This window comes from Euprymna scolopes, chromosome 20 (genome assembly GCF_053919585.1).
Source record: "Euprymna scolopes isolate OS-2025 chromosome 20, ASM5391958v1, whole genome shotgun sequence".
Taxonomy (NCBI): domain Eukaryota; kingdom Metazoa; phylum Mollusca; class Cephalopoda; order Sepiida; family Sepiolidae; genus Euprymna; species Euprymna scolopes.
This window is the reverse complement of record NC_136501.1, coordinates 19,103,638-19,114,536: the sequence shown is the minus strand read 5'-3', so window position 1 is coordinate 19,114,536 and position 10,899 is coordinate 19,103,638. Positions and strand designations below refer to the sequence as shown.

Sequence of the window (10,899 nt, the reverse complement as noted above, 5' to 3'; positions counted from 1 at the left end):
CGCGTTTTATTGTATTATACAACATATGTAGTCAGCAAAGAAGGATAAAAAAGAGCAGCTGTTAACAAATACATCTAAACGTTTTTATTAGAGATTCCGGCGTCGTATTAATAATACTGATCGTACATGAAAGACGACATGAAAATACCTGAATATATGTACAACAAAAATTACATAGAAAACTCCGGACACTAAATTAAGGAATACATCCGTCCAATTACAATGTTAAATGCACGAGTTGTTAAAGAGGCGGAGAATAATGCGCGAATGTTTAGAATACAAATGCACTAATATATAAAAAGGAATAGTCGTTAGTAAATACAATCAAATGTTTCTTAGAAACTAGCGGGACCCATGTACCTGCGTTGCCAGATGGTAGAATGATAAAAATCCAGGACAGCTTAGGTGAAGCCCCTATCCCCTCCCCCACCACCACCCGAGAACAAATTAAACTTTTGTTGTCAGCCCTGGAAAATAGCGAGCACTGGTGACCGTGGCTAAAATGAAATCAACTGGCTTCCACTATCGAGTATTGTCTGGCAGTGGGTATTTATTTGCTCCCCCACCGAGCAAATTAGGCACAAGGCCAATTTTTAATGTGAGGAGTGAAGGGAGGGGGGGGAGGGAAAAAGGGTATCAGCTCCCGAGAGGTGGTAAATGGGAGCTGGTTAAAGGTCAGATATGTGGGGTTGCCCCCACATCTGGTCTTTGCTTGCAGTATCTGTCGGAACAGATACTACACTTTGATCTTGTCGCCCGGGCCCAGACGGCGCGCGGCCAGTGGGGTATTGTCTGGCAGTGGCAGCTAGCGGAAGTCACTGGCTGTCACTGTCATCACTAGGGGTTAATGGCGATGGGCACCTGCTGATGGACACTGGCAGCCTTAGCAACTGACAGTTACTGGCAGTTATGATCAGCGTCGGCTTCTATTAGACTGCTCCAGACTGAAACTGTCTGAAACTGAAACCTTCAGGCATTGTTGGGTACTGGCATCCACTAGATGCCTGTGGAGGTGGCACTGATGATTACTTGCGGGTTAATGCTAATTTAAGGTTGTTACTTTCATTTACTGATGGACAATGGCTGCCTTTCCCACACCTTTCCCGGCATCTACTGTCGGCCACAACCAGTATTGGTCTGAATTGGACTGCACGGAAATTAAATTGTTTACATTGGCGAACATTGTTGATCATTCGCGTTTTTAGGCGGTTGCTTGTTTTTACCCATTGTCGGTCATTATCATTCATGGCCAGTGTCGTACCCCATTTCTATTCGCACAAGTAAAATCCAAGGAAATCGCGTAATTGTAAGATGGTCCAAAATAATCCAAAAGTCTAAATTTATGAAATAATTCACAAGTAGGTACAAGGAAAAGAGGAAAGAATTCCAATAATATTATTAAAAGAAAAATAAGATATGCGCTAAACTTGGCTGCCGAGACAAGGTGTAGTTAAAAAAAATGAGTGAAGAAGAAGAGAGAAAAAAATGAGTGAAGAAAAAGAGAAAAAATGACTGAAGAAGAAGTTTTACTTGTGCGAATGGAAATTTAACTAACTTTCTTGGATCTACATTTTTGGATTTTACCGTCATTGGATTATTTACCTTTCACCAGACTATCCATTCACGTGAAATCCTCTTTTTCTACACCATATTTCCGCTGCTTCACTTTTTGTTATCAAGTAAGATCTTTGACTTACTTGCAGTTTCATCAAATACTTTTGCAAGCAAAATCCGATCCCGCTTTTGCTAATTCCTACCCTCTGATGAGAAGGAAAGTATTTCTTCGAAACTCTGCGGATTAAGGACTATCCACTTATATAGTGTTTCCTTTTCAAATTAAATATGTTTTTAACTCTTTTTAAAAGTGTTTGTTAACATGTTTTATTAACTATTTGCTCTTATTATAAGCTCTATCTCCTATTTGGTTTTATCGAGCTTTTACATCTGGTTGAGATAACTTTATAAATATTAATTCTTTAATATTTATAATATACTTTAGTTTTACCATTTTGGATCATTTTGGTAAATTTAATTGTAATTTTTATTTTATATATATACTAGCATGGGTGCCCGGCGTTACCCGGGTGTTTGGAGGTGTATGCTGAGCAAAAAAATAAATAAATAAATAAATAAAAAGGGAAAGCAAATAAATACTATTAGAAAAGAGTGTTTTTAATATGAATATCAATACACACAAAAGAAAAACGAATTTATAGGAGTATAGATAGATAGATAGATATAGATAGATAGATAGATTTTTCGTGCTTCTTCACTATTAGATTGAAATTCGACAATCGAAATATTGGATTTCAAGCAAAACAAATGGTATCTACTTAATTGTCATCTCGCAGGAATTAATTTATCACAAAAATTACAGAAAAAAAAGGATGAGGTAAAAAAAATAAATTATTAATGAAAAAAGTTTTCAAAGACAATCAGCGAAAATTGAGTTTTGCATAAAAAGAAACCGGAGAGTTCGGATTATAAAAAGGGAGGTAATTATTTTCTGAAAACTTTCAAAATCTCAGGCCAATTTAGCAAAATTATATTTTCGTTAATTGTGTGTGAGCGCGCGTGCATGCGTGTGTGTTGTGTATTCTCACGAAGAAAATGTATGCTCTTGAGGTATATATTCTATTAATCATATTTCGATCTGTAACAAATATTAAGATCAATGAAAGTGATTTTTCACTTTCAGAGCAGATATCTCATTAGTTATCATGCCAAAACCAAACATGTAATTATAGTTAATTTTTTCCCATACACAGACGTCTGAATTTTTCTTTATGGTACGTCTTACACGTGTTTCGTTCTCGTTATTCGACAAAACATGTGTAAGACGTACTATAAAAAATTTAGGCGTTTGTAAAAAAAAAACTTATAAGTGTAAATTAACTACATATTTTGGTTTTTGAATGATAAATATGGATTTGAGTATACGGCTGCAGAGTCAAATGTCTCTTTGTAACTGGGTTCAAATCCTTTGACCGGCAATAATTAGCATCCTGCACTAAAAATTGCGTAAGCATAAAATACATTTGACTGGAAAACAACGATGTTGTAGTCAGCTGGAAAATAGGTCAGCGGGATAGAGTTCTGCAGGCAGACAGTTTCTGGGAAATAAGCTTTGTTCATGAAATTTGCGTTTAGATTTAAGCACAGATAGAGAGTTAGAAATTGTTTGTAGTGGCTGCAGCTAACCAAGTGCTTTATATGAAAGTTTGGTAGCAAGTACTATAAATTAAAACTCTTAAAATACTTGGCATACGATATTAGTGTCTACCTTCCTCCTATCGCGGAAAGATGTGACACAGGGTCGGAAGGTGGGGATTGTAAACAGGCGTGTGCAATGACTCTGGTCCATAAAAAATGTTGAACAGCTTCCTTGGCATTCTCATGTAGAGGCACCTCAGGCGATTAGGAAGGAATTAATTCCTTCTCAAAGAAAGAAGATAAAGCATTGGGCCACTTACAACTACACACTAGAAAATAACGATAATGTTGGTGACAGGGGATGTTTTTCCTCGACACCAAAATTAACAGAGTCTATGCCATTCCTGAAATGGTCTTTTTTTCCCTGTTGATTGCGGTATGTTGCTGGTCCTATGCCATTCTAGTAGGTCCACCTGCCAAGGCTTTGCTAATCACATGAAGTGCTTCTACCGATGAATGCCGACGGGGTTGCCCAGGCATGTTTTACAGGTCAGAATGCTCCTCCTCAGGGGCGCTGACTTTAGAAAAACCCACTTTCCAACCTTTGTGTCATATTTTCCCAACCTTTGTGTCATATTTTTCACTGTGGGAGAACATATTTTCTTACAGAACTTTTGTTTCTGATTTAGAATTCAACTAAAAAAAAAAACAAAAAAAAACTGTACAAAATACAGAAAAGCCTTTACGATGTATGCCACTGACCCAATATGTCATACCTCCCAAATCACGTAAATTGATTAAATAGTTTTATTTTTAACTACAAAAACTCAATTTTAGAAGTATCTGAGAAATAACTGTCTCGCTCTCCTTTATGAAAAAAAAAAATGTAAAGAATAATTCATATCTACAAGAATTAATACCGACGAATTCCCATTTAATCGCTTAAAAATTGATGTTCTTTAGAAAAATAAAACTACTTGATCAATTAATGTGATTTTCGGAATATGGCAATTTCCGTTCAGTGACGATTAGATACGTCATAAAGATTTTTGAGTTTTTTCTGTTTTTTTTTTTTTTTTTTTAATTAAGTTGAATTCTAAACAAGAACCGAACTTTTTAAATTGAAATGGGAGGGAGTTTTATGACGTCACTGTGTAGTCTGCTAGGAAAAAAAAAAAAAAAATGTCGCGATTATTGACCAATCAGCGCACAGAAACATTGTGAGTGCGGACTTCAAACCAAACAGAGAGAGAAAGAAAGAAACACGCAACCACGAACATCGTCGTGTGGTCGTATTTTGCTTATATTTCTCTGTTCTTGCTGTTTTCTTTTTTTTTTTTTTGAATCGGCAAGCAAACAAGAAATAAAGTTTTCTTTTCTTTTTCTGATATCAAAATTATACCAAGAGGATGAGTTTTACGGTGATTTGAATTGAATCAGAAAGAAAAACAATGAATAAAATGACATCTTAAAAAAAGAATATATATTTTTAAAAACTAAAACAAAAGTCAATAAGCACGTATCAAAACAAACAAAATAATATATATACGTGTATATATCTATATATATATATTTATATTTATGTTATTATTTACTTTCCACCAAAGTATTATTTTTATCCTAAATTAAAATTCGGAATCAGGAAATTGTCCTTTTTTATTTGTGTATTGTCTTCACGTTTCTAACAAGAAAAAACAAAAAAAAAACAATCCTGGTGTCGTGGGTGAGTACATTTTATTTTTCTATAAAACCATATTTTATTGTTTTGTATTTAGTTTTAATTGAAACTTTCCTTCCTTTCTTAAAATACTTTTAAAAATTTAATTAAATTAGTTCCCTGCCTTCTATCACGTTGCGTTCGCATGTTTGCCCCCCACGTATTATTTTTTGGAACATTCCATCATTTTTTTTTTTTTTTTTTTTTTGCTATAACATTATTTAAAAACAAAACGAAAATAAGTTTCTGTCATTTAATTTCTTTTTTTAATGATTAATACAAATTTAAAAAAAAATAATGCAGTAAACAAACAAAAAATATGACCACTTCAACATTATTTTCTATTGTAATTTTTTGTCTTCATATATTTTTTTTTAATTAAAAATACCCAAGAAAGTATTTGAATTTAAATTATGGTACTTATGCACTTATTGTACCGTGCTGAAATAATAATAATAATAATAATAATAATAATAATAATAATAATAAATAATAATAATAGGTGCTAATGCACTTACTGATCCGCGCTATTTTTTAAATCGTATTTCCAGATTTAATTAAAGTTTTATATGTTTTTGTATGCAATTGTAAGATTAAAGTACAGAATAGGTACAAAATACCTTCCCTTCCCCATGTTAAGAATGGCTTTTTAAATAATAACGTTATTATTTCAGCACGGCACGCGGGCACCACGGCTGCATGAGTACCTAATAATAATAATTAGAAAACCATTCTTAAAATGCGGAGGGTGTGTTGCTGTGCTATACTCTCACCTAACAATTTCATAATAAAAAAGATATCGAAAACATTAAAATACTATTAAAAAATGAAATGCGGTACTACAGCTCTTAAATAATTTCTTTGAGTTTTGACATTTCGAAAATTGATAAATTAAAATTGGTAAATTTGTACTTCGTTTTCACCTTAACATTTTCCTTTAAAATGACGACTTACATTTACATTGGTTTTCGGGTATGCTGAAAACGAATATCGCATGTAAATTTTCCGCAAAGTAGTTTTCTGGATATTAAGCAGTGTAATTTTTGTTATAAGTGGTGGCAATTGTTGTACGCGCAAGCGCGTGCATATTTTTTTGCCAAAAATTATGAAATTATTAAAATCATCAAATTATATGGATTATTACTATCCTCATCTTTGTTGGTATATTCCCAGCGTTTCAGCCGATGTAACCTCCAATGTTATGTGCATCTTTCGAACTCAAAAAATTCTTTAAATCTGTACAGAATTTTGTAAATATTTTTTAAATTTAATTCATGGATGCAGATTCTTATTTTGTCAGTGCTATTTTTTTTTTTTTATATATATATATTCATGCACTTATTGATCCGTGCTGAAATAATAACGCTATTATTTAAAAAGCCATTCTTAACATGGGGAGGGTATTTTGTACCTATTCTGTACTTTAAACTTACAATTGAATAAAAAAAAACATAAAACTTTAATTAAACTTGGAAATACGATTTAAAAAATAGCGCGGATCAATTGCACTAGCACCTTTTTTTATGATATTTTGAGTTTTATCGCCTGTAATAAGGATTGAACCTTCAACCGCCACAAGACTGTCACGTAAAACAGATCATTAATCAACTAGTAGACCAGTGGGCTACTAGACCACGTGTCCATGTGGTGTAGGATAGGCTAGGCACTCTCAAATTTGACAAAAATGCACTCGAAGAAGGTCGGAAGTTACATCGGTCGAGACATTGTAAATATAACAATAAGAATTGCCCGAATACTACAAAATTTCTGTATTGATTTAAAATGAATTGATGCTCCAACCTCTATCCCATCGCCGAAAAACGCAGCCTCCTTGGACCTGTTTTATTAAAACGGTGTTTTACGAGTATTTCAATGGCAATGCTCTGACGAACTCCGAGCGCAAGGACTCTCTCGACGATAATAGAACACCATTCCATACCCTACATTATAGAGATTCCCTAGATGCCGTAAAGACTTCTACTCGAATAGCTTTTTCCTTCGAACTGTTGCACTTTAGAATTCCCTCCCGGCCCCTTGCTTCCCTGACTATACTGTCGTGCAGAAATTCAAGTGTAATGTGGTGGAACAGACATCTCTCTGCCCAACTCCCTAAATAATATCCCTGCAAATCTGGTCCCAAATAGTAGCCCCGTACCTTGTTTGGGTCGAAATGACTACATAAAACCAAAAGATCCTAGAAAATATTTTGTCTTAATTAATATTTTTCGATACTTCTAATCTTTTTATTACCCTAACCTAACCCTAAACTAAGTTTGGCGGACCTGAACGAGAATCCCGCCCCTAAGAACAGCTTTCAGAATAAACATCCCCAACCTCCCCATATTAAGAACGGTTTTTGTTTTGTTTTTTCCAATTTTTTTCAGTGAATTATGGTGGGGAGTGATTGATTCTCGTTCAAGTCCGCCCAAAGTTTTAAGTTTTAATTCGACAAAAGTCAGTTGGATTCGGTTCAAATGCTGTAGAATCACTAATTTTTTATGCTTCGTATATGAATAAAGCAAATCGACTATTGCTGAACTAAACATAAAACTTCTGGTTTACAAAAACAAAAAAAAGTTCGGTTCAAATTCTATAGAAATCACGACTTTCACAATAAAAAATATTAAAAAATGAAATAAGGCAAGTAAATAACATATAAAGATAATTTTTGTCAACAAAATTCATTCATTAGTGAAGACTAAAGTTTTGTTTACGTGTTTTTCACTCACTGTTAAAATGATTGCGAGAATTTTGTCAAATCAAATTATACGTTTGATTTTATTTATTTGTGTGTGTAATTTAAAAGTATCGATCTTTTTTTAATCGGGGAGACACAAAACTTTAGCCATTTTGTTGTATGGAAAACCTCCAAAGTCCATTTTATGTTGATTTGGTTCAAATTAGTTGATCCAATTGTGGTCCTCTCTAACAAAATGCCGTTTTCCTTGTTTTAAGTGCACAAATGAGCCATAATAATAGTCTGCAAACTTTAATTCTAGCCCAACCCCAAACATTGCTTTATACCCACCAATTTAAAGGTTACAAAATCACTTTCGAGATTCCAACGCTACAAAATAAACAGTAAACGCAGACCCATCTCTACTCAACGTCTCATGTGCTCCTGTTTCTCGTTTACTCGTAAATTTCATAAATTCACATAATTTAGTCTTGTTTACGGACCGTGTTGAAATAATGTTATTTAGAAGACAATTCTTAAGATGGGGCGGGCGGGGAGCTTTGTTAACTATTCTGTACTTTTACCTCACAAAACAAAATATACTGTAAAATTTAAATAGAAGCACTGTCCGTAAAATGCACAAGTACCTTACTTACTATGAATTGAAATAAAAAAAAATGAAATAAAGAGAAAACTAAAACGAATTTTACACACGGTACTTATTCAGAAAAGGCGCAATTACAAAAAAAAAAAAAAACACACTCGACTAGCTACAAACACTATCAACAATTTCTCCCACTCTCTATCTGTGCCTAAATCTAAACAGATTCCATGAACAAAGCTTCTTTTCTATGACTGCCCGTCTATGGCACAGTGTTCTACTGGACTACTTCCCAGCCGATTACAATATGGTAGCCTTCAAGATAATGTAAACAAGTTCTTGTTGAGCCGTCTCCTTAAATAATCCAAATTCTACCCAATCTACACCATTAACAATGACTACGCTACCATCATACATTCATTAACCCTTATCCTTGAATGGCCTTCGGGCCTTGATAAGTGTAAAAAGTATACAACATTTCAAGTTAAATTTGATTTTTTATAGTATTGTTCATTAAATTGTTAGGTGAAAGCACAGAATAGAAAACACTTTCTCCTCCATGTTAAGAATGGGTTTCGAAATAATAACGCTAATTCAGCACGGTACCTTCTCTGCTCAAGTACCAAATATAACAGAAAAAAACTAAAACGAATTTTACAAAGTCCTATTCAAAAAATATTATAAACATGAAATCAACATGCTCTGTTTAATCGTTAAGTATGTAGTGTTGAACGCGACTTACAAGAAACATTTCATTCACTATTATTAAAACCAGAGGTTTTTGGGAAATATCAGATATTCTGTAATTCATAGGCAAAACTAAGAAAACAAATGACTATGATTGAAACCTTTTATGACTGTAAAAAACTGCCAAAAATAGGCTCTGGATGATGGATGATCCCCTTAATGTGTGACCATATCTGTTTGTGAGCAACGGTCTCTATCAAACTACTCTGTCAATTTTTGGTCTACAGACTTGAAACTTAATTAGGGAATTCGGACCTGTGGAACAAATTTGATTTGGTTTTTAAGTCGATAAAAATAACTGCGAAAGGGTCAAAATTGGAACTTAGCAGGTGTAAGTCAATTTAAAATGCTTCTCTATGCTTGCATAAATATACATTTATACGTTAGTGTCAGCTTATTTATAGAGTTTTAATATCTATTTGTTTATGGATCAGATGGTAACAAAGCTGAAGAGCTACGGGTTTTGGTTTCAATTCTAGCTGATTGCACCAAAGTGATTTTTTTTTTAATTTTGAAATCATTGCTATATATTTGGTAGAATATAATAATCATTAAGCATAGTTTACGATCTGGCTACGCTGGGCAGCCACCACTATATATTGGGTACAATATAACAATCAATAAATAATTAGATCTATAATAATAAATATGAAATCTGTATGAATTAAAATATCATATTAAAGCGTATTTTACGATCAGGCAGAACTGGGCGGTCTGCTAATATATATATATATATATATATATATATATATATGAAAACAATAGGAGTGGGAAATGAAGTCACAGAACTATATATTGGTGAATATAGATTGGTTCATTTATTCAATAAAGAAATACAGTCGATTAGTTGGGGGATAGAAGGGACTCTTTATGCCAAGGCATTTCGAAGCCTAATGCTTGTCATCAGAGAAGAGAAGATGCTAGGTAACATAGTGGGAATGTGGCGTCTAGCGTGAGGTTCATTAGGAACAAAATAGATGAAAACAAATTAAAATTATAGATGATGTTGGGGGGGGGGAATTCTAAATAAAGGAGGAGCGTATTATATATAGCGTAGTGCAGAAAGGTGTATAGAGTCTATATCATAGTCTTAAGTGTATGTAGTATATGTTTTAGGGTTAAAGTTGGAGCTTAACTGGATATGTGGTGGTTCTAATTTAACGGCATGTAAGGTGTCTATTATCTATGGAGGGGCATTTTTTTTACAGATGCAAGCGAGATGACAAGATCACTATGAATTAGTGTATACTGATTTCAGGGGCTCTTTTAGGGCTAATAAAAACACTCCATTTTTGGGACTATTTTACTATATTTGTCAAATTTTCTGTGTGGGTCTATTTAGCAGTTTTACATGGTACTGAACTGAAATTTAGATATGTTAAGGCCTTGGGGACTTTTGGGGCTAAATGTGGGGGGGGGGAGCAAATGATGGATTTAGTCATTTCTTTTTTTGCATGGTGCAGAACTCAAATTTATATATGTTAAGGCCTAAAACTGCACCGTTTGTTCATTTTCACCAGAATTTGATGTCCCCTGGGGACTTTTGGGGCTAAATGGGGGGGGGGGGGATTGGTGAACTTAGTTATTTTTTTTTATGCCTCGTTCACTGTGCATTCACGGGGGACCATGCATGCTTCACTTGTTTTTTTGCCCTCAAAGAATAAAACAACTACCCAATCGGCAACACTATTGTATGATTGAACAATTTATTTAAATTCGTAATATTTTGCTTCAGCAAACTCCATTTGCTTACCACCATTGTCATATTTCATGTAAAGATTATGTTGCGCCAATCTTCTAATTAGCAAGTTTTTGCTGCCAAAATTAGGAGTGAGAATATATATTGATTTTTGTACTATTTTAATTAAATATGTATGAACCCGGACACGTACCTGTGAAACAGGTGAGAAAATATGCGAGTATTTTCTTCAGATCATGTAGCGCCAGCTTTTAATATTTAAAAAAAGGTTTACTTCATTGTGATTGTGTGGAGCTGACTGACAA

General features: G+C 33.8%; 1 protein-coding gene across 2 annotated transcripts in view; it reads left to right on the top strand.

Annotated features, from left to right (window-relative positions):
* Positions 1-4,381: 4,381 nt before the first annotated feature.
* The window catches only part of LOC145241346 (tubby protein homolog), a 480,960-nt gene continuing 474,442 nt past the window's right edge, over positions 4,382-10,899 (top strand). For both annotated transcript variants that reach the window (XM_080104210.1, XM_080104207.1), the window contains exon 1: positions 4,382-4,876. The gene's annotated coding sequence lies outside the window, so the exon portion shown is untranslated. The remainder of the gene's footprint in view (positions 4,877-10,899) is intronic.